The sequence below is a fragment of the Cimex lectularius genome, unplaced genomic scaffold (genome assembly GCF_000648675.2).
Source record: "Cimex lectularius strain Harlan isolate CLEC.00 unplaced genomic scaffold, Clec_2.1 scaffold94, whole genome shotgun sequence".
NCBI classification, from domain to species: domain Eukaryota; kingdom Metazoa; phylum Arthropoda; class Insecta; order Hemiptera; family Cimicidae; genus Cimex; species Cimex lectularius.
In genome coordinates this window covers 489215-515155 of record NW_019392668.1, presented here as the reverse complement: position 1 = coordinate 515155, position 25941 = coordinate 489215, and the positions used below count along the sequence as shown (strand labels likewise).

At 35.5% G+C, this 25941-nt stretch overlaps 1 protein-coding gene across 2 annotated transcripts in view; it reads left to right on the top strand.

Annotated features, from left to right (window-relative positions):
- LOC106670284 (protein spitz-like) overlaps positions 1-25941 on the top strand; it is a 106421-nt gene that overhangs the window by 3473 nt on the left and 77007 nt on the right. For both annotated transcript variants that reach the window (XM_024225187.1, XM_024225188.1), the window contains exon 2: positions 1833-1894. The gene's annotated coding sequence lies outside the window, so the exon portion shown is untranslated. The remainder of the gene's footprint in view (positions 1-1832; positions 1895-25941) is intronic.

The following is a 25941-nucleotide window of genomic DNA, read 5'->3' as shown; positions in this document are numbered from 1 at the left end:
CAAGCTTCCAACGGAAGTTTGGTGTATGCCAAATTCAAACTCTCGTCAGTAGATGCTAATTTGGCCAGTCTGTCAGCTTCTTCATTTCCCTCTATTCCGCAATGAGCCTTAACCCAGCCTAGTTGTACATTAACATTCTGTTTGGCTAGAGTTTGAATAATTTTCCTTATTTGCTCAGGCAAAAAGCCATGATTATTATAATTAATAATTGATTCTAAGGACACTTGACTGTCACTTAAAATGATAAATTTGGCAATATTCCCTTCTGATATTTTATTCGTAGCCCATTGCAACCTCTTCAGAATGGCCAAAAGTTCGGCTTGATTATTGGAACATGCCTGATGCAGTCTGTATTTTTTTTCATAAATTTTTGAACCGTTTTGGAAACAAACAAAAGCACTACCTACACCAACCTCTGATTTGCTTCCGTCAGTATATATAGACATATAATCACCATCGGCCATTTCGGTAGTATGTAGATACTGAATGTCAATAGCATCTGCCGGGTGTTTCCACCCTTTATATTGCAATGGTCTATCATATGTTGTGCCTTGAAGCTCAACATTACCATTATTCACTATTTCGTGTAATTTTTTAAGTTGAGCTATCTTTATTCCTATAGGCATTATATTCGCAACAACACAAGCCCTCGTTCGTGGAGGGTCTTTGACGGTCACTCGCTAAGTGGATGAAAGTTTGGACCATCATGCTTTGTCCTCGATAAAATCCTATTCTAATGCACGATAATGCCCATTCACATGCCGCTCGCATAGTACAAAGGTACCTTCAACAGCATAACATCAGGGTCGTAGCCTGGCCAGCCCGTTCTCCACACTTCAACCTCATCGAACATTTATGGGATAACCTCAAAAGTCGAATAAGAGCACGTCCTTCCTGATACACTCCACGATCTTGAAAGGACTCTTCGTGAAGAATAGTCTAGCCTCCAGCAGACTGGAAGAAAGTATGCCGAGACATCTTCGAGATGTAATTAAGGCAAGAAGAGGAAATACGCGATATTGAAATGTTAATTAAAACAAGTTTTATCTATCCGTCTTTTTTTCGTTTTTAATTTTCCCTAGCAATTTACATTTTTAAACTTTTTTATACAAGGAGTCAATTATTGAACGTAAAATTTTGATTAATATGTAACAATATATACAAATCAAGTTATATTACGTGGGTGGAATTTTTTGCCTGTCAGTGTATTTAGTTTCGAGAATAGTAGTCAAATTGAAAGTGCAGCCTGAGTTCTTCAAAGGACAAAGTCATAAAAATTGACATAAGTTTTAACCTTTTTAGAAATTCGAGTAACTGGCACCTATTTAAATTTATTTTCCAACGCTAGAAAAAAAATTAATTAAACATAAATTATATAAAAAACTTAATGTTATTAAGGTTTTGACAGAGACGATTTGAATGGCGAAAAAATGAATGAATCCCGTGTACTGAACGTGTACTGGATCCTTGACTCGAGGTCGCTTCGCTCATTTAAAAAAACATTTCCATTCAACTAGCAGTTCCTTTTTTAGTTTCTCTGTGTACGTTTAACTTTGATCATGTCACCACTCAATAGTTATTAATTGAGAAAATTTAATATTTATAATAAAAACCAATTCCGCTTTATGTTCAGACCGGTAAAAAGTTTTCTTTAATTTTTAAATTCGACTTATGTTGTCAATAAATTGTCAAAATTTAGTTTATTCAAATAACATTTATCCCCGGTTCAGATAATATATTAAATTATATTTTGGATTCAGCAAATATAAAAACAAGTTAATTCAAAATAAAATCGTTCTTTGATTTTTAACGTTTCATCCTTTATGTTGTAGTGTGTGAGTAGTTACTGATGAAAGAAGAGCCAATGGCAGGGCAAGTGCACCACGCCTCTCAAGTAAGTCTGTAATAATAATAATAATAATAATAATAATAATTAATAAATCTGTATTTGTAAGATCACCACACATTTATTTGTAAGAATGTACATCACAATCATTTACAATAAAAAATAATATTTTCGTACATTCCTGGCTGCTGTCAAAAAGCTAAGTTTGTACTAGCAAAGGCTAGTATATAAATCTATAAAAGTACAGCACGAGCCTTTTATAGATCCTCAGATAAATAAACAGAATATATCTTTACAAAAGAATAATGAAAAAGAAACAAATAAACAAACATAACACAGGATAAACGTGTAGTATGTAAAAACTAATTTAAATCTTGTCTTTAAAATAACAACTTCATTTTAAAACTTTTGAAATTATAAATTTTTGCCTTCTTTGTAGTATTTGAAATGAACGAAAAATTATAATATTGCGTAGTCTTTACATTGTAAAAATGTGAGTTAACTTATGAATTGTGCCTTGTGTTAAATTCACTGATGTAAATAGTTACAAGATTATATTTATATTTTACGTTTTAGTGGTCAATTGAACAAGTTACTTCTTTCATATTTATTTAGAAATCGTGAGATGCGGTCTGGTGTGATGTAGGTTTCAGAAAAACATTTTCTTTATCGTGCCAACGTTTCGATCTTTATTGAGATNAGCCCTGAAGATGATCTCAATAAAGATCGAAACGTTGGCACGATAAAGAAAATGTTTTTCTGAAACCTACATCACACCAGACCGCATCTCACGATTTCTAAATAAATATCGATTAACGGTCACTAATCACCACACATTACTTCTTTCAATTAATTATTCTTTATATGCAAGGTCTTGGTTGAGATAAAAAAAGTCGATTGTTTTTATATGTATACAAACATGAATATTTAAGAAAGATTTGGTATTGATTCCGGTAGGAACAATATGTGAATTTCGTTGAGGTCTACCAAGCCCATACTTATTGAAAGGCCATCACCGAAAAATACAGTTGACTCCCGAAACGCAGAACAAACTAGAATAGCGATATAGCTTGATCTTAACTTGTTTAAATGTATCACAGAATACACTAAAGCAAGACTGAGTGCCATTTTTTAAAAAGATATGTTCGATGGAGTACTGTTCTACAGTATCGTTGGATGTAGCCGCGGACATACCTTGATGAGAAAGGCCTGATCTTGGCCAGATTAAAAGATAACCTGGGACACTCGCCGATCTTTATCCAACCATTACCATACAGCCAGAAGTGTCGAATTAATAGGAAGTGTTCGGTAGGTAACCGTTTTTTTTGCATGCTCGCGACATTGTCAAGAATCAAAAAGAAATTGTGTGGCCGTTGGTGATAAGGTGGAAATTTTAACGTATGTAAAACAAACAAGAGTCGATATACGGTAATTAAGTTTACTTCTTCACTGGCTGGACCTGTGTCTTTCGATTAACATGGAGGTTTTGGTGTTGGCCATGTGTTCTTCCCTTTTCGGATTCGATGCGTACGAATTGTGGTCATGCTTGTCCGTGGTATCCTGCCTGTAAGTAAGATCTGCCTTGACTTAAAATAGAAACCATTTCGTAAATTTGGTTAATTGACTTTTTTTTGCGGATTTCTCTGAACAGGAATGGGGTGCAAAAGGTGACCTATTGCATCTCGACCTAAATAGAACTATTGTGACCCTCTACGTTTGTTAGAGCTTTGGGATTTTAATAAGTGCCTAGTGGTTCATTTGATAGGGAAATTGCTTACGTGCTTACGCATTTTCTTCATCTAGTAGCCAAAGCGTAAGTCTCGATTTCATAACTGCACAGAATGGGTTCCGTGGTTTCTTCATCTTCTTAACAAAAACTGCACAATGATTCTGTATATATATATATATATATATATATCTGGTCGTGTGGTATCTTCTTCGGCGACAGTGTCCGTCAGCATTTATACGCTCAAAATCCGGATAAATACCAAAAATGTTTGTAAATAGAACTTCCTTTTCAACTATTGAATTGATATACTCACTCCATCATAACCATTTTTACTGTTTTGTGATTTTGTGTGACGTCCCTCAATGAATTTCTTCATGCGTCTCCTACGGTGTTGATCCACTAGGATTTGGACTCAACAAGGATCAATTTTTTTATGTGTCCTTTTTTGCGGCCAATTGCTAGGTCACACTGGTTTTGGGTCAGAATTATAGGACTAAAGAGAACAATTCCAGACACATTTGACTTCAGCTCACATGATGCTAACGCTTCGAGTGCTGCCTGACTGTCGTCTCAGTAGTAGCTTTTTAGAGATGATTTTAAGCCTTTTTTTATTTCTCTGGCATAGTGCTCAATTGCTTCTCCAGCTCCTCGTTGATTTTGAGTCGTCACTGTTCTGTAATCTTTAAGTTAAAGTTGAATTTAGAATTTGAAACATCGTTTGGCATACCTAATATGGAATCATCCCGTAACTTCTCCCTCAGCTTTAGCTGTTCATTAATATAGCCCAGTCTTGTGTATGATTGTCGTTCTAGAGCCTATGAGCCGTTGTTCTAGCTTTTTTTCTAATGAGTATGTGCAGTTACGCTGTGACCAGGTTTACGCTTGACATGCTACAGCAAAATGTTTGTGTTCTGACCGCTCTTGTCTTTCAGGATGGACATATTGGTTCAGATTTGAAAATCAATAGATTATATTTATTTCTGTGTTGTCTAAAGTGCTTTTTTGCACCGCGTTCATGAAGTAGGACTAGTAAGTTAATATCTCACCATCTAGCTTCAGGAGTTTATTAGCCTCCACAGCCTTGTTAGTGGCTCCTAAGTTGAATTTCGTATTCAATTTGTCCCCTGTCTTTTTGCATCTTTTTCACGGATACAGATTGGCATTTTAACTCTTTCCTCTCAATTACAGGCTTTCTTTTCGGTTTTGAGTTATTCGAATACCACAAACAGCGTCAGCATTCACTGGAATTCTTTCCTCCTTTGCTGCTCTTTTTCGTGGGGTCAGGGCACGCCCAATACTACAACTTTCGAAGTTCCTTTCTTGGTTTTAGTTGTTCGGCGTAAGAAAGGTTGCTTGTAGGAACACGTGTTTGCATGAACCAGCAAGTTGTTTCTCCCTGGATGAAAGTGTGTAGAGTGGTAGGACGCAGCTGTCGTTATTACAAAGTGTACACCTACTGTTAGTCACAAATCATTGATGACAAATCACAAATTGGCTAATTGCCCCAAAAAATAAAATCACAACTACATGTAAAAGAAATTAACATGAAATCGACTAAATGACACGAAACCATATTATACAAAGTTTTAGATTATTTAAAGTACTTACTGTTTTTTTAATGTTCGGTAACAAAATGGCGATTAGGAAAAATAAGCTCATATAAATTTTAATTAATTCAACATAATTGTTACGTTAGGTCATAGATTGTGCTTTTATTTCGTACCTAGAGATTAGAGGATCCTGAGAAGAATAGAGTAAAGGTGTGTTTGGACACCTTACAGAAGGGCTGCTTGGAATAGGACACCAGTCAAGCCTTTTGTCCGGTTCCCGTACCATCCATTTTTAAACAATTCTAAGTGTTTGTCTGATCTAACAGTACACAATTATTATCCAACATGTTTTAGTAACATAACATTACAGGAATTAAATCTGAGGAGATTTTGACAATAAATAACTGCAGAAAAAGCACAATAGCTATACATTTTAGCTACGTGTTGGCGTGTAATCGCCAAGAAAGACAACAAATTGATGTAAACCAAAACAATAAAAACGAAGAAATATCACTGGAGTTTAATATTTGATGCTTAAGACAAAGGAAAAATGGGCTAATAAGTTGTTAAGTATTCAAGCATTTTTATCGACTTGATCTTGACAAACAAGGAAAAATCAAGTTTCAAGTTTTACATATGAAATATAGGAGTGTTTATTTTTATATTTATATTCTTTACAATTTTTTGGGGGAAGAAAATTGGCATCTGGCATTAGATGTTTTTGTACTCGTAGTAATATCTTTTCAATTTTCACTGATTTTATAAGAAAAATACTTAAAAGATCTGAAACGTAAGGTCGTCATTGACGCTTTTGGTAGAAATAAGAGAATACGTCTTGTGTTGCAGACCAAAATCTGGAAACCGGTGTCAACAAGTGTGCTGGACCCGAGGCCGGGTAAGCGGAAACAGTTCCATCTGCTCTCTTTGTCAAAGCGGATAGGTCTTTCATTTTTCAAAATTTGTTAAATCCCCCGTTAAGTGTGTGATTAGCGGGTTGGATGGGTAGAAAAATAATTCTACACGGGCCTACTACAAAACTGCATAAAATGTACGTGTTTCTTAATGGTGTTCAGTAATGTTGCATTGATCAGCAATTGCGATCGAATCTTGTATAATGAATAATAATATAATAATAATAATTATGGATAATTAGGCGGTTAGTCTTTTTATTAAGCTCCAGGAAATGAATAGCAACAGAAGATTTTCAAATTAATTGATCCTATTTGGGTCTGGAGGGTGATGAACCTAGTCGTTTCCAATCATTTCGGTCTGATTATTCTCGAGATTTTGGTCTGTAATGCGTGTTTCGTCTTCTCGTCATCTTCAGTGGGAATATGTGCAAGTATTGTGTAAAAGTAACCGTGAGATTGAGACTCTCGAGTTTTCGGAGTGAAGAACCATAGTTTAGTCGTTTCTGATCATCCTATCCACATTTCCTCCCTATTTTGATCTGTCAGACGCCTTTTATCTTCTCGTCAACTTCAGTGGTGTGCATAAATATTTGGTGAAAATAACTTTGAGATTGGGATTATCAAGGTTTGTCGGGGTGATGAACCGGACATTTCCGTTCATCCTGGTACCCCGGCAGTTTTGGTCTGGCAGACTCGTTTCGGCTTCTCACCATCTTCATTGATGGATGTGTTGTTTAGTGAAGTCCTTATTATACGCATAATTTGAAATAAGAATGCTATAACGGAGCCTACCAAAATACGGGTTCGTCCACCGAATAATCAAAATTTGGTAAAGGAGTGCCTGAGGGTGTCACCTATAAGTTGGCAGCACTTCACTGACTACTGATATTGTGGCTAGGCAAACCAAAATGATCGGAAAAGAACAAACTACTGGTTTATCACTCCGCAGCCCTCGAGAGTTTCAATCTCACAATTATTTTTAACAAATACTTGTAAAGATTCATCACTGAAGATAAAGACGAAACGCGTCTGACAGACCAAAACAGCGAGAATAGGTGGATCAGAATGAACGACCAAATTACAGGTTTTCAGTTCATCATCCCGCAGACTTCGATTTCACAGTTATTTTTACCAAACAGTTTACATACGTACTACTGAAGATGGAGAGAAGACAAAACGCGCCTGACAGAACAAAACAGCGAGGTTAGGTGGACCTGGATGATCGTATGTGACCAAACACAGGTTCAACTTTTATCACCCCGCAGACCTCAAGAATCTCGATCCAGTTATTTTTACCAAACAGTTTACATACGTACTACTGAAGGTGGAGAGAAGACAAAACGCGCCTGACAGAACAAAACAGCGAGGTTAGGCGGACCTGGATGATCGTATGTGATCAACACAGGCTCATCCTTCATTCCCCGCAGACCTCGAGAGTCTCAATCTCACAGTTATATTTACAACTGGAGATGGCGAGAAGGTGAAACGCATCTGACCGACCAAAACAACATGCATGATTGAAATCATTACCTGAATAAACCTGCTCTATGTAATTTCTTTATATGTTGAATAATTGTTAATTGTTTATAATAATTGTTGTTCACTGATGTCACATGACTTTTGGGTCTGGCGTTTGGACAAACTTTACATTAAAAACGCTTCGAGTTCATATATAAAACTACCTTTTGTGGTTTGTACTGAACGTCAAAACAGCTACTTAAGTTCAAGTTGCATAGAAACCTGTGTGACTCAGGAGGATGTTCAACTATCCCCATACCTCTGTGAAATTAATACTTATTTGTTTCTGATCATTTGGTTCTGCCTATCCTCGCTGTTTTAACCTGTGCGTTTTGGCATTTCGCCATCTCTGTGTAGCCATCAAGGTTATAAGCAAGGAGAGGTACAAACCTGACAATGCAAAACAGCGAGGATAGGCGACCAATATGATCGGAATAGACCGTACTATAAGTAGTGATTAATGAATAATTTACAGCATAAATTTGACTACTGCTTGGTAAATAAACATGACTTCAAACACAATTTTCTTTCACAGAATTTACATAAGCTTTACAACAGAAATTTCTTATAAGTGCCTGGTACTTAACATATATAGGACTTTTTTTTTGTATCACTTTGATTACTGTGAGATTGAAATGGACGGTTGCTTCTACCAAATTAAAGCCAGCTCAACCTTTCATTATTCCTTTTACCAAACGCCCTGGGGGCAAACTACCCTTAGCAATTTAGATACTTTTTAATATGCCGCTACATTTCTGAACGTAGTGTTTTTATACTAAACACTTATAAACTACCATGTAATGGTATACATCAAAACTATTTAGTATTTACTAAAGGATATCGGGTTTAGTTAATTTTAACGGGTTTAACGGTAAATTAAATTATGTAAATTGTAAGAGAATCATCTTAATTTCTGCCTCAATGATAAATAGTATTAAATAACAAATAAATAAAGTTAATTTATTTAAGGTTTATTTATTGAACTTGTAATATATTTTCTCGTTAGTTTTGGCGACGATCGATCATTTAACGACTGTCCCTCTAGTCAATTTTAATTGGAGAAATTATACGGACCGGCTAGTTTTCTCTCAACCTCCTGACAGTTAGGATTTTAATATTTTACGGTTTGAATATAATATTACGGTGCCGCCGAACCAAGAACATTTTAATTATTCGTTATTATACACAATTAAAAATTTTCCGCAGGAGGGAACGCGAGCCCTCTTTTTTAACGCTGTTTCCGATCTGGACAGATTTCACATTGATTTAATCTTTAAGTTTATTAATACAGCTAATTTTGCATCTTATACAGGGTTTTATATGGTTAAATGTTAATACTGCCATGGCGGATTCACTAAATAAAACGTAGTACAGTGCCACCAGAACAAGGTTTCTTTCTTGACTCTTTTCTCAAAATCATAATTTCTCAATTTTAGTGTCATTGAAATACAAATCTGACCGTTATTTCACAAACTACATTAAATTTCCCACAATATAACATCATTTTCGTGAAATATTCCTTTAAAGTATAGTAAATGGCAAAACCCAATTATTTTTTTTTTTGGAAATGTAACTACTTTTCAATCAAAATTTTCGGGGATTTCACTAAAGTTGTCTTATTTTATAAGTACTCCAACGACATACTCGCTTTTACCGTTTTTCAGAATTTTTATTAGTGAAAGGAGATTTTCACTCGGGAGATGCTAAAGCTGAGAAATACGATTTTATGTACAAAAAATCTGACTTTAGAGGTAAATCACAAAAATGTTAATACTTTTTTAAAAAGATAGTTCCTACTCACAGTAAGTTGTTTTGCAACGATCCGGATTTCGAGCCTTTTAGCCCATCATCAGGTTGAAGGACTTCTACAACCACGTCTCTCGACATGAATTGCCAAAGTGGACCCGCTGATACCTCCGCCAACGCGACGGTCCAATTAGTCCTAGAAGTCCAATTGGAATGATTGTGATATTAAATATATAGGACAAAGCGGTAGAGAAATAAAAACAAGAGTAAAAGAACACTTGCCTAAATCGAGCAAATTTTCGGAATTTAATGACAATCTAAAAGAAACAAAACATAATTTCAATTCAAATCTAAATACAAGAGTGTTACATAGTTTCAACAAAGGGAAAGAATTAGATTGGTTTGAGAAATTTGAAATTAAAAAATTAAAATTGAACATGGTGATAAATGCATCAATAATATAACAGATTTTGATCTACCTCCCATTTTAAATATGTACATAAATAATATCAAACATCCGAATAATTAAACTAATTATTTTAATTGTTATTATTTTTATAGTAATTTAATAATATTAAGTATTTACTAGTATAATTTTGTGTTATAATTTCCGCGTTTCGCACGTTCAAATTGAGCGCCATTAAAAAAATCAGCTGCTAATTGGAACGTCGCGTTGGCGGAGGTATCAGCGGGTCCACTTTGGCAATTCATGTCGAGAGATGTGGTTGTAGAAGTCCTTCAACCTGATGATGGGCTAAAAAGCTCGAAATTACTGTGAGTAGAAACTATCTTTTGAAAAAGGATTGTACACCACACTCACTCCATCATTTATCATTTCTACAAATTTTAATAAGTTGTTTACATTTTTATACATCGGTTTATTGTGGTATTTTGTGGTATCGGTTGTATAAAAACGTGGGGCCCGGTTAAAGAACTATTGCAACGACATAAAATATTTAAAAAAATAACATATCCCGTTCTTAACATATAAACTACTCAAAACGTACGCCCAATTTAAAAAACACACATTTTGGATTTTGAACAAAAAACTTTCAAAGACAAATCTTAAAAGCATATACATACTACAAAAAAACACATTAAAAACTGATTAAAATCAACAAATGTCCCTATTACATGCCGATATTAATAAAATAATTTAAATAATAAAAGAAATTTAAAAATGCATAAATGAAAATACAATAAAAAAATCCAAGTTTCATTTTGGCGCAAACTCTTCAAATAATCCATTATATTTAGTTGTCTGATTGACCAAATTACTTCTTTCAATTAATTAACCTTTTTATGTAAGGTTTTGGTTGAAAAGAAAAAGTTAGCGTCACGAGCGGGTTTCGAACCCACGACCTTCGGCCAGTACGATTTCTAATAACAACTCCCTTAATGTAAAATAAAAATGATAAAAAATCTAAAATTATTTAAAAAAGTACATATTATGAAAAATAGTATAAATATACCAAAAAATTAGATGTTTAAATTAAAGAAAAAAAAATATTTAGAAAAACTGAGCATTTAAAAATGCAATAGGTAACCTTCGTCCATCTTGGCCATACAGTTTGTCGGCAAGTAAACTTTTCTTGTTTTAAATATTTCTTAAAAATTATATAAATAAACTTAAATTACCGATGCAAATTGGTCTTATATCTTTTAAAAGAAACTATATTTAATGAAAAATTTAAAAAAAAATATACAATGAAAACTTTATAATAAAATGTAAAATTCTAATATCCTTTTTTATATAATACTTATGCCTTTTAAAAATGTGGATGCTGATGATGGGTGTAAATTCCTGAAATGTCGAAATAAATGTTTAAATAAGCAAAGATTTTACTTTTTTATGGAGGATAAAAAGGAAAGAGTCAAGATAGAAACATCGTTTTGGTGGCACTGAACTACGTTTTATGCAGTGAATCCACCATGAAAGTATTGACACTGAAGGCTGTAACACCCTGTATAGTGGATTGTATCTCGTAGACCTTTATCCACTCCATTTAATGACTCGCAATCAACTTAGAGTAAGTGCAGAAAACATCCATGGAAGATGAAATTCGATTAGTTTATTTTTATGTACACTTATGTTTTTTCAAAACTGAGGACTTACCTTGGATTATAAAACGGGTGCATATTATAAAATTTTAGTAGAACAAGGTAATAATACAAATGGGGACAAATTTTAACGAAGAAATTAAAGAAAAATTGATCAGTGAAGAGTAATTTGATGATTGCTTATGAAGAGCGTAGAAAAATAAATTCAAATGAACCTTCTAGTTTTTGGAAAATGAGGATTCTTCGCTTTGATTCACATAAAGATTCTTGCCGGGTTGACGTCTCTAAGATCAAACCAGCGACAATATACGGACCCAGTAAACGGATCAGTGTCGATCAGCAAAAAGCAGTACCTGACCAAAGAAACACCACCAACCCAACAAAGTAGTAGCCGTACTATACAAAAATACCATGAAATAATAGTAAATAATACTTAGTTGTACTCTATGGAGAATTGGTGAAGCGAAAAAATAAGAATTATTGTTAGTTGGCTTCTATGGAATAATAAAATAAAAAATAGATGAACTATTCTAATTGGGAAATAGAAAATTATTGTGTTATTACGTTGAGCTCAGTTGGAAAAGGAGTGATTTTTGTCGTAGCAGTTGGTGTACATGTTAGGGTTACGAAATATCAAGGATTTAAGTTTGTTGTTGTCATGGAAGAGTTGAGAAGAACCGTTCCAGTTGGAAGGAAATGGAACTGGGCATTGAGTCGTCTCGATGTTGTTCAACCATCGAACAATCCAATCAAGCATGATAGAAAGCAGGAGAGGCCGAGTTCGAGCCATGTGGAGGACGAGAGTTGACCAGGGGCGATCAACATGTGGACATCGTCGGCACGAGCCCCGAGCAGCCCCTGTAATCCGATCCTTTAAAAAGGAATATTTAACCCCCACGGTGGAGGTTGGGGCTGAGACAGTTGGTGCGGATGTTGCTAAAGATAGAGAGGAAGGAAGAGCGCAGCTGGAAGCACGCGACAACCACCACCTGCAACCCCATATTGCACCCACCCCTCATACCTGACCCGATATCATCCCCGCATAAACCCCCCTAGACAAATTTAGACACAAACGTAGATTACGTGCCTTCGGCCGAGCGAGACTTATTTATCAAAACTCACTTTGGCTTTTTAATTTACTATTTTTTTAATGAAATAAAATGTAATTGATATGCCATCTGTCAAATGTATAATACATCGTAAAAACCAATATTCAAGTTCAACTTTTCGTTGTCAAATATTGAATTCTTCAAGCGCATTTCAAAGCTCTTTAATATTATATTATCAAAGTTAAATCTATCCTAAATGATAAAAAAGGGAGACATTCAAATTACCAAAAATCAAAAATAGAAAAGTAACCTGATAAAAAAAAGGAAAAAATCTTAAAAACTTTCTTGAAGTAAGTTTTCATACATTTGTTTCCAATCCATAATAATGCAATATAACGAATCCTACCACTTATCTCTGTATATAATTAATTTAATTATTATAGTTTTGGAATGAAATGAAATTAAGATGAACATTTTATTGCAATATTGAATTGCAACTTCCTTATTTTATATTTTAACCTCAAAATTAAAACTGTTGAGATTTTTCGTGGGAGCCTTGGGCGTCAAGGATATAAGCAGGGAAAGGCAGGCGAACAGGCTGAACACCGAAATGCTGAAACGCGCCCGAAGGTTAGTCAGACCAAAATAATCGGTAATTAACAAATTTAAATGTTTTAAGGAAAAGATTTTTTAATGATTTGTTAGCCGTTTAATTAATCATTGAACCGACTGCTACGAATATATCCTCAGAGATATTAAAAAGAGACTACCAATGCCGTGACATCACACGATGAGTTTATCTCTTTTTGCAAAACTATCAAAATTTACAGCCTTGTATGGATTTCAAACTACAATCTATTATGAAGCAATCGATGACAAATTGGCCCACTGGTATACTAATATGTAAATAACTGAAGTTCATGGAGCATTTTCTTTTGAGCTCTATGTCAACAATTTCATAAATTATGGCGGCTTATGGTCCCTTTCGTGCAGTTTGATCAATTCCTACAATTGCCTACAACTTTTTAACTGTATAATAAACTTAAATAAATATAGGTCTATGAAGCATTCAATTTTGAACGTTTTTGATCATTTTTCTGCCTTTCCTCGCTGTTCTGTCAGTCGCATTTCGGATTGATCGCCAAGAATATAAGCAGGGAGAGGCAGGGGTATAGATCCAATGGGAAAAGATTAAATTTCAGGTTCACGAGGAAATTGTGATGATTACTCTTTTGTAATATTGGTCGTTAACAATCATCCAAGTCTTCTTATTCTCGTTGATTTTGATCAGTTAAACGCGTTTCGGCTTTTCGCTGGGTAAGGATATAAGCAGGGAGAGACAGGCGCGCAGAATAGGATACAATCAAATTGTAGGTTCCCGGAGAAACCTCACAATTTATTACTTTTTTGTAATTTGGTCGGTACCGATCATCCATGTCTTCCTGCCCTCGCTCTTTTTGTCTGTTAGACTCGTTTAGGGATTGCGAATCTTTAGGTCCTGAGCGAGGATATAAGCAGGGAGAGGCAGGCGGACAGATTCGAAGGGAAATCATTAAACTAATGTCTCAGGAACAATCCACACAAGTTATTACTTTCCCATAATTTAGTCGTTACAGATCATCTTGGTCTTCCTACCCTCGCTGTTTTTGATCTATCAGACTTTTTGTTTTCTCGTATATTCACTGCCTAGGACACACAAGGATATAAGCAGAGACAGGCAGGAGCACATCATTCAATTGCCGTATTGATTTTGAAACTCTTTTTTTACCTAAAATTTAAAATTTGTCTGTGTTTTTTGGGCTATCAAGGGTATAAGCTGGGAGAGGAAGATACACAGGCCCAGACACTTAACCTTAAAATTACAGGTTCATCACCCCACAGACCACACAGAAAAAACTCACAATTTATTACTTTTTGCTAAACCAGATTTAAGGTCACAATATCTTGAATCCTGTGGAATATTTTTAAGTATGTACTAAGTTTATCAAATTTAGTTCAGCTGATATTGTGCTATAAAGTATATCATCTACAGAAACAAGTATCGAGTAGATTTTTTGAGAAATATAGGGAAATATAATAAAAGAAAGTAGACATAGTGTGTTTATAAAGGCAGGACGGTTTTTTCGAAATTTTCGAACAAAAATAAATTTACCATTTTAGAGACTGAACAGTTTGATCGTGTGTATCATTCGGCTCGAATTTACATTTCCTACTCAAACTATGAAGAGCAAATGACCAGCTGTCAAAGCGATCACTAAGCCAAGTAAGCATTAGTAGTACAAGTGTCTCAACTGTTTCATCATTGAGGAAGTCGTGAGGTGACGAATGTCGTTATAGGAACACTTCCTTCCTCCTCGATTAATTAGGAGGCGAGAAGTTAAGTTGGTGGCACGTGTTTGTGTCAACGTGTCGATAGTTACTACTGGTCGGAAACATCTGACAGTTACCATAGCTGTCTAAACTAAATATAAAGCGATAGGGCATGAAGGAAACGGGTTGAAAGATTATAATTATTTAGTTACAGTATGTCATGTTGGAAAGGTCGGACGACAATACAATAATTTTTCGGGTAGTGAGCTTTAAAGTAAAATTAAATTTTTCAAGTTTTTATTAGATTTTGATTTATTGAGGGAATGATTTAAAACTCCCATGAAGTACTTTAAAAATTACGGTTAAGTTTGTCCTAGATATACCTTACGACTTAATAAAATAATGGGCTTTTTAAGTCTTAGCTGAAATAACTACATATCTAGTAATAGCTATAAATATAACGATATCATATTGGGAAGAAATAAGTGTAGTTTTTAAAGAGAATCGTTCTAAGTATAGTTCCCAGGCTAATAACTTTAATAATAAGTTTTATAAGCACCCCGTCGAAATAACTCGTGCACGCTTTCGCCCGGCTGACCATGCTGTTACCCTAGTAAATCATTTAGGTAGGTGAAGATAATTCAAACGCCCCAATTGCTGAGATGTTTCGGATAAAAACTATCTCGGAAGGTTGTTGTTTTTTTTCTTGGCCCCTCTATTGTTCCCCTGATGGTGATAGTGTAACCGGTGGAAGGGGATAATTGGCTAATTTGTGCCCGATTGGGCACCCCTTCAGAAGCTGGATCGACCATCGGTCCTACACCTGTTTTGCCTTCTTAACGGGATCTTTTACCAATCAAGACGCCTTTCTTACGTACATTCTCACTTTTTTTGGGGGGGGGAAAATTGTTTTTATGGAGTTACATTCCTCTTTGATGCCAGCGTGGTAGTGAACACCGTAGTTCGGCCTAGCATCGCCGATTTTGACCTGTCACACGCATTTAGGCTTCTCGCCGTTTTCATTCGTGGGTTAATGTGTTATTATTTTATTGCTGGAAATTGTAAGTTAAAAATATTTATAGACAGGGCTAAAGAAATTGTGAAAAATGATGATAATAAACTTAGGTCGTCATACTGATGTGCCTAGTTTCGCAGTTCGCCCAGTTTAGTCTGTCATTATAGCATTTCCGTGATATAAAAATACAAACAGGGACAGACGCACGAATCCAGCGAAAAGCCTCTCTCTGACATAACAAACAAATTTTTTTCATGCGTTATGCTTACATATTTTTAAAAATGAGACAACCTCGCTATAAACATTATAGTTCTTTGATCTTAATATTATGGTGTAGCTAAAGGGATTTTGTAAGTAGCCAGTCAAACAGCGTTTTTTTTCCCCATACCTTGGACAAACCATAAATAAATGAACACAGTTCCATGCAACGCTCCCATAAACCTGAGTCAGATCTGTTCATTTCATAAAGGTTCATTTCATAATCAACTCAAGGCATTTGATTGATGTCTAGTATAATTTTGCACACCTCTTTTTTTACCAGCCTCAATATTAAACGATCAATTATATTGCACAATATAACAAATTGCTCAATATTTTTGACGTTTAGTTAAGCGGCCCATAGACGATCAATATTATTGCACAATATTTTGGGTTGTGCATTTTAATTGATCGCATATCAGTCAGTTTGTGAAGTACAAGAAGTAGTAACAAAATATTGCACAAACTTCAATATCGCCTTCAACTATTTAAGTTCATTGCACAAACAAAATTTTATACAATATTATTGAACGTTAAGGGGCAACCGTCAAATTATTGTGCAATCTATATTGTACAATAATATTGACAGTCTATGGGCCGCTTTAGTATTGAGGGTTGCTCAAGGATTGAACAAGAGTTTGAGTAAGATTAATTTTTATTGCACCATAGTTTTCATTGCACGGTCAAAAAATTGACGATTATGAGCCGTCAATATTATTGTCTGATAAATTAGGATCAAGGTGTCATCCAATAATATAGCACAATAAAAAGTATTCATGCTGAATCGGCATAAGATAACTTTTAAATAAAAACATTGTGCAATATTATTGTATGTCTATGGTTCGCTTTATGTCCAATGTTTCTGTAGAACATGTAGAACAACCCGTTAGAAGTTTTGAACCTTAGTTGCCACTCGTTAATTTGGTTTTAAATATATTGGTTTTTGATTTCGGAGTAGTGAATTTGAAATAGACAATCACACTGGTGTGCAGCAACTCTAGAATTTAATACTGTCTTCCTAGAATTCTTTTGGACCATTTTCCTTACCTACAACATGCCAATTTGCCAGTTTAACGGCAAAAAATTATTCATTCTATATTTGCAAATATCTCAGAAACTGTTAATTTTTACCTAAAAAAATAATAAAATCATGGTTGTACAGTATTAAATTTCTTTTAAAATTTTTTAAAACAGGTTCAGGTAAACAGTTATGCACAAACCATTTTTCATAAAACATTATGGTGTTTACTCTTCTTAACCCTCAAGAAAAATATATACGCTATAAACAAATACAATAAATTTTAAAAATATGAAATAATTCGTCATTTTTACATTTTTTCTTTATGTAAGTTCAAAATCAAATAAATNATGTGATGTTTTAAGATTTTTCTTGTGGCTTTCCAGAGCGATCCATTGGAGGTTGTCAGACGGGATAGATAGGAGTGGAAGGTAGAGTTACGGAAGATAGATAATTCTTTTTTGGTGAGGTAGGATAATCTATTATAGGACTGACGATCGGAGGGATGTCTAGATCTTTGCCATATCGCCCGGGCTTGACGTTTTTGGATTAGGAGATTCGTTATATGTGGGGGTAGAGGGGGTGGTTCTTTAGAGATCATGGGATGGCTGGTGAGGTGAGCCTCCCAGGTCGCCTGCTGTACAGCAGAAGTGAAAAAATCCACAGCATCATCCACTTCTTCTGGTGTTTTTAGGGAGATTTTGAGGTTGATGGACTTCTCAAGGTGAAGGCGGAATATATTCCAGTCTACAGGACCAGTGAGAAGGGATTCTGGTTTTTGTTTATGGATCGGATTAAGCGATAGAGTTAAAAGGACTGGGCTGTGATCAGAGGATAAGTCGTGTAGAGTATTTATTGAGAGGTGTAAGGAATCGAGGTTTTTTGTTATAAAGAAATCTATTATGTCGGGAATGCGGTTAATGTCGGTAGGCCAATATGTGGGAGCGTGGGGGCAAATAAAGGAAAGATTGAGATCATTAAATGCTGTATAGAGAGAGCGTCCTCGGGAGTTGGTCACTCTGGAGCCCCATTGCAGGTGCTTAGCGTTGTAGTCGCCGCCGGCAAGAAATCGAGGGCCTAGGTCTTCAAAAAATTCCTGGAATTGTGTGGGAGTTATTGTTTTGTTGGGTGGACAGTATATGGATGCGATTGGTATGGTTGCTGACTGAAAAGAGACGTTGATAGCCGTGCTTTGTAGGAAGTCGGTGGCGTGGGTTCGGATGACATAATGTGATATGGTTCCAATGTTACTGATAATCTGATTTGTACCTGTATCTAGCCGAGTATTATTTAAATAGTTCATTAAAAAAAAATAATTATTTCTCCACAGCTTTTACATCATCACCTTTTAAACAAAAAGTCCATGGTTTCTGAGATATTTGCAAAAATATAGATAAAAAAGTATGTTGCCAGTAAAAATTAAACGATGCGCTTTTGACCCAATATGTTAGTCATCCTTGTGATTACCTCGTCAATTACAGTAAGATCACTTTTTACCACCCTGTACTATATATTTTTTTGATATTATTATATTTCTGTTATTAACTAGTCGAATTTTTGGTAAGAATTTATTTTTTCAACTTTCGATTAAATAGGAGACAGTTTTTGGTCAGTTTTACATTGCAATATCTTTCTCACTTATACATTATATAAATAAATATGTATATGCGAGCGTGGCTCATTTTATTTGACAAACTCAAAATTAAAGTATTCTTATTAAAATTGTTGATAATTGTCGTCTTTTTAACACCATTAAATCAATGCAGGGTGTCTTTACATAGTCAACACTACATGGTATTTGGATGATGTAAGTATCAATTCAAAAAAATTTAAAAAACACTAAAATAACATCCATATTTTGATCGTTTCCAGTCATTAGTCTGCTAATCCTCGCTCTTTAGGCCTGTCACTTCTAAGACGCATTTAAGCTTTCTGAGGGGTTTGTGCGCTCGCCTCTCCCTGCTTATATCCTGGATGACACGCATTACAGTTGTCATGCTCTGCCTATCTTCGTTCTTTTAGTCGGTCAAGACATTGAGAAACACACAAGTATACACGGAAAAACTCCAAACAGTACAAGTTTTGTGGTATTTTCTCTTGTTATCTGTGGGGTGATAAAACTATTGTTGGATAATTACGTGTCTTCTTGGTCTACTTATCCTCGCTGACTTTTGTTGGTACAGACGCGTTTCAACATTTCGCCATCCTCAGTATTTAGGTGATTTTTGTGAAGTAAAGTTTTTAGTCACGAGGTCGTGGACGGTGCTAAAACTTCATTATACAAAAATTAACTTTTCCCAAACAGAAATACAACGAACTAGAAACAGTAAAAAACATAGAAGCGCACAACAGCTACAACTCAAACTGTTAAACAAAAGACTCACAAAACCAAAACGACGAAAACAGTCATTACATTTAAAAAATTACTCATCAAAATGCTCTCAAGTGAATGAAATATTGAGGCCAAAGTACTCGTAATAACATGAGAATGCGAGAAATAGACAGATTGATTAAAAGGCTGATATAGAAAACAAATTTGTCATTCAGGTAGGGGCACAAAGTAAAGCAAACTACGCATCCCACCTAAGACAAATATCAAATATTTGTCATACATGACGAAAGAATGTCATAATTGGAAAACGTCGATACAAACACAACCAATTCAACACAAAAAAAAAAAAAACTGAATATACAAATCGACATCAGCTCACATATATCATTTACACTATTGAAGACATACAAATTAAAAAGGAGCCAACGATCACAAGGACCGACCGAAATAATCAAAGGACTAGACAGATTTAATCCGTCAGACATATATACCACTCCTTCCACCTTTCACTCGCTCATAAAAGGGAGCCGACTAATCAGGAATCATACAGATCCAAACCTGAAGAAATGCGAAAAGATAACAGACTGGACAGGTTCATTACGACGTATACCCCGAGGAAAACATCATAATCAAATAGTGTATCCCTTTCATTCCGAGTTCCGACAGATTTTCTAGGTTATCCGCATAAAAGATGGTTGCGTGGAAGCAAATCGGTAGCAGCCGGTAAGGACTCGTGCCAGCTACCCCTCGAACAGATAAGTGTTTAGTCTGAAAGGCGTGTGACAGATGTTGAGGAAGTCAGAAAGAGCCTCCCTTAATTAGACCAACCCTCTTCAACCACCGAGATATTATTTATAATGCACCACCTGGATTTATTCCCGGTTTTACCGTCGGACCGGTCGACCCTGGTATACTATGATTTGTAATTATATCTTAATGAATACCTCTTTATTAAGATTTTCTATAGCGGCGACGAAAAATAATTTTTTTAATAAATAAGGGAAAACAATTTGAAAATCAAATTAAACGTGCAATTATCTCATTTTCTCTTTCATTCTCAAGTATTATCTCATTTTTTTTCAACGGCAGTTATCAAAGAGCTCCTGTTTAGCCGGCGTCAGGAGGTTTATTCAAATAATAGGTTTAAGTACGTTCACTTAAAAATGGTTATCCCCGCTGTGAAGAACGAGGTTGGGGTTACCCAGGCACCCCTTTACACAGTTCCAGACTATGAAGCACGTGTGAGGACAATGGGCTCCTTATAAAGGGAGGTTTTGCAACCCCTTAACGGCCTTCTTTTCCACATCAAGGCCGCAGATGTAAATTTACCGCTTAAGGATTAAGCAACTAAATCGTAATCAGATCAAGATTTAATTTTTTCTCTAATATTTCGCAATTTGTAAGTAATTTTGAGTTACACTTTTGGGGTCCGTGACGTGATGAACGTGTGGTCATGTTTAATCGGTTCCCTTTTATAAATTCGAGAAAGTGGCGGTGTTATGCAGACAGGAAGAAAAATATAAGTTAATATAAAAGAGATCCGACTAAACGGAAAAAAAGAAACAGAGGTGGTGAACTTCAAGTTTGGTCGTCCGACCATTTTGCTTTCTTGATATTATTTACACGTTTCGCTATTTACAGTGGTTAGGCGCCTGCTTATACTCTTCATGCAACGCACACACTAAACCAAACCGGCAAGGATATGCGGACTAACTGATCGGAAACAACTAAACCATAGGTCATCACTCTTTAGACCCCAAGAGAAAAATCTCATATCATTAGCTTTTGGTTGATTAAGTTCATACTATAAGGAGAAGTTAAAGAAGGTTTAAGGGCGTCGACACAGTGATTCCATAGCACTGTAGACATTATTTTCTTGTGTATGTCTGTGACTTCAGAATCTTGTTTGGGAACCTACCACAACCTTAAGAATTACACGAATTTCTTTCTTTCTTTCTTTTTCTTTTTCTCTTTCTCTATCTTCATATCTATCTATTTAATCTGTATATCTATTTATATTTATTTATCTATCCATTTATCATTCTCTTCGCTTATCTCTCTTTTGTCTCTCTCTCTCTCTCTCTCTCTCTCTCTCTCTCTCTCTCTCTGTTCTCTTATTACTCTCTGTTTCTCTCTCTCTCTCTCTCTCTTTCTGTCTTTATTTCTCTTATCTTCTTTCTTCTATCTCGCTCTCGCCCTCTCTCTTTCTCTTCTCTTATTTACCTATCTTTCTATCTTTTTATTCTCTTATCTCTTCTTCTATCTCTTTCTTGCTTTCTCTCGCTCTCTCTCCTTTTCCTTCTCTCTCTTTCTCTTTCCTTTCTTTTATCACTCTCCCTCTTTCTGTCTCTCTTTCCCTTCTCTCTCCCTTTTTTCTACTATCTCATTTATTCTCTTATCTCTCTTTTAACTTATTTCCCCCCCACACATACACTTCTTCCCCAAGTCTTTACCCTTTGCTTATAGGAAGCATTACAGCAGCGCAAGGTGTGTGTGTAACATATGTTTATGTCTTAATGATGCAGAATCGAGGAGCCTGGTGTTGTTTAGAAAAAAATTAATCAACACAGAGATCAACGATCAAAACGTTTACCTGGAGTAGCGACAACAGTCCGTTTTTCGAAGATAATGATCTATCGCGAAAGGTAATTTGTCTGAGCACACCACTTTTAGTAGAATTAATGTAAAATTACACCGAACGGCGTTGTCCCTTTGTTGAGGGTGGGACAGATGCGATTGTGCTCTATGGAGCGTGCGATTCTAGCAACACCTGCTTTCCTCTCAGAGAACACACGCAGCACACCTGACTCCTGACCGAACCATGTGTAACAAATAAACTCACCACGGGCAACAGATCATCAGAGCAAATGGACCGAGAAAAATTATTATCTTAGGTAGGTCTTAGTGATTTTCACCGCAAGATTGGCTCATAAACATTTATAATTAGCCGAGGAAGAAAATCTAGTTTATAATTTATTCATTTACTATACTATTTCTTTTCTAAGATTTACTTGCAGCCTCAATTTTAAACACACTGACTACGACATAAATCCATATCCATAAATCTAACCAGTATCGTGTGTTGTTGGCCAGATCAAAAATTCTTAAAAAGCTAATTGACCCACGAGACTTAATGCCCTACAAAAACCGGAAGAGAATTTGTCGGAAGTCAGTAGAGCAAGAAGTTAGTATTCATAGATTTAATGAGTGTTATACTCACATAGGCAAGTTTGTGTCTAATGATCAGTCTAATGTAATCTTAAAACTTGAATGATGGTGTGATTCAGCATAAAAAATTATTGTACATCTTCAAACAACCCAGTAATAAAACCAGGAACTGTATATTATAACTGAATGACATATCAAAGAAGAAGATCAGTAGAGAGCCTAGTTAGAATGTAGTATATCCGCCAGTAGTAACATACAAGAAAGAAGCAAGATGGAATAGCAGAAAAACAGAAGACATCAAATATGACCATATTAGAATGGTCTAATACTGAAATTAAAGGGTATCCAAATATCTGCGCAGCGCTTGCGGAGCTTGTGTAGAAGACAAACTAATCTACTAAGTTTCTGCTTGTTATATTGAAAGGAGAAGTAAAAGAAAACTCACTGGTAGTATGTGTGCTTGAGTAGATGCCGTTTCAGTACAAGAGTTGTAGGCCATTTGAAAAGCTACTACTTTTGATTTACGTAGAACTATAAACAATTAGATGCCTACTGTCAAAACTTTAATATATTAGTGCGAAATACATTCCGATATCTACATACATTAGTACCTTTTCAAACCAGTTCCACGTACCACGAGATTGATCCAATATTCCAGAAGAGCTAACTGACTCACGCGACTGTCGGAAGTGGAGCAAATAGTACTTGCAAAAAATGAGAGAATGGACTTTCAATTTAAGTCTTAAGACCCAAATGTTGAAGTGATTCGTTTACCTTCAAAGAACTCTGAGAGGAAACGAACTTTTGTAAACATCACACATACGCTGATGTTCTCGCAACCGATCGAGTTCACGAATGAAGGATGTAGAAGAGAAAACCAAAGAAAGCCTGCAGTAAGCAATAAACCAAGAATGGAGCAAGTTGAACTACAAGGTTGAGTTATGGAAGTATTGTGAGATTTCTACGTGTGGTTTGTCGGTATGAACCCTTTAATCCGGTCTTTTTGATCACCAGACCTGACAGTGAAAAAGAAATGCCGAAACGCATCTGACAGACGAACTCAGCCAAGATAGGCAGACAAAAATAATCGGAGTCGTCCAAATTATGGGTAGAATTGACTGATGTTGAAATGAAACTAGGAAGTGGGGGTTTATGTGCCACAAACACTGCAGCCTTTTGGTTTATTGCACTTTCCTAGTTCGTTGGCTCAGTCTTCGATTCGATCCTCCTTTTAAAAAGTACTAGGTCATGTACTGTTGTTGCTACAATTCCTTATCCTGGGTTTTCTTTTTATCGCAGGTTATGAACGGTTGTTTCATATTCGATGATGATTGGTTGGTGGCTGTTTCTTCCTCCTTATTGCCTAACATACAAATGGGGGCATCGTTGCATATCCCTTTGTTGTGAATATGTTTTCTCAGTGACCGGAAGTTCTATTACTCCTCTGAGTTTAGACCTCTCTAATTTTAGCAGTGAGTTTGCCAGTCTTCGTGAGCATTGTTTTAGCTTACGTTTACTGTATCTAGCACATCTAGATTCTATCCCCATCTCCTTTTGTCTTTTTTGGATCCATTCTCTGATGGAGGATTCTGTTTTTGTTATCCAAAGAAAAGGTTCAGGGCCTATGACCTCGCAGATCCTCCTCTGGCTGGTGTGTCTACTTTCCCATCATCCACACCGATACTGATAAGAAGAGTTTCGAAAATCTCTAAAATTTTGTTCAAAATATGCAACAGGGCTACAGAAGACATTGAACTAGTAGGTTCTGCTGGTTGATGTTGAAACAGGGAAAGAAATTTGTTCGTATGTTTATTAGCTGGGTGTTGTTTTAGAATAGAAGTTGAAAGTCATCTTACTCCAGAGGATTGATATAATGGTGACTAATTTCGTTCTGACCAAAAATGGTAAATTCTTTGGTTAAAGGTCATTTCAAAGCAATTTTACCTTCTCTAATTTGTATTTACTTTTCTATCAGAATGGGTCAAAAGTAGATTTTAGTTCCTTCCAATGCCACGAATACTGTCCTATATTGTAAAGCGGCCCACAGACGGTCAATATTATTGTACAATATAGATCGCACAATAATTTGACGGTTGGCCCTTAACGTTCAATAATATTGTACAAAATTTCATTGTGCAATGAACTTGAATAGTTTGAAGGCGATATTGAAATTTGTGCAATATTTTGTTACTACTTCACAAACTGATTGATATCGCGCAATAATGCCAACAGACGGTGCAATATTTTCCAGGTTGTACAATATATTTTCAACTTTTCGTCAATCATGCAATGTATTGCACAAACTTTCAATATCGTCTACACACGATCAATTAAATTGCACAACCCAAAATATTGTGCAATAATATTGATCGTCTATGGGCCGCTTAAGGCGGACCCTACCCTAGGACCTACCATAACATTGAACAATACTTTTATTTAGTATTGAATGACAACTACTTATCACGCAATAAAATTGATGGCCCATAAGTGTATGTACTAAAATATATTGCGCAATACGAGGTGCAATGAAAAAATATGGTGGAATAAAAAATAAGCCCGCTCAAACTTTTGTTCAATCATTGAGCAAACTGCAATACTAATTCTAAACGGTCAAAAATTTTGCGCTATCCGTAATATTGTGCAATATAATTAATCTCCTAGGGCAAGACTTACTGTTCGCACTACATCAGGTGAAATCTATGTTTCTTGTTTCTTCGGGACGGTGGAATATAAAAATAGAACAGTGACAATTTAGCTTAATTACTTGATCAAATGCTTGAAAATAGGAGTTGAAATGCTATTAACAATCACCCCGCTTTACCCTAATTTTATTTTAATAGGGGCTCGAGCTTTCCCAGTAGTTATTCTGGAAGAATGCGTAAATTTGACAAATTACACTTCCCAGGGTGTATATATTTTTTTCTCCAAAACTTAGAATGTAGTTGTGGCGTGTCTTATATAAATATTTTTTAAAGTTGCGTGCGTGCGTGAGTTTATCATATCGCGGCTACTTCTTATAAAGGAGATCGTGCTTTATCAAGCAGTTGTAATTTTATTTAACATTTTATACAAATGCTTTAAAACTTTTGCCTTTTCTGATTCTTCCTAATTTAATTAACATTTCTTCTTTCAATCCCCAATTTGCTTTCTGCTTAGCAATCGGAAATACAACGATTTCGTGAACTTATATATTGCATTACTTAATCTCGATCTTGACCATGTTTTCTCCGAACTAGAATATCAGTAATGCAGTTTTCTTATTGGTTTTTATTTTCTTCCTCTTCTGCTTTTCTTGTTTGGCGGTGCCTAATTCACAAGTAATCACTGCCTGCTACTCCAGCAGACCCCAATTTATAAAACTTTCCCCTAGGTTAAGGGAGCAAGTGTTCCCTTTCAGTTTCTTTCTGCTTCTTAACGAGACGGAAGTTTT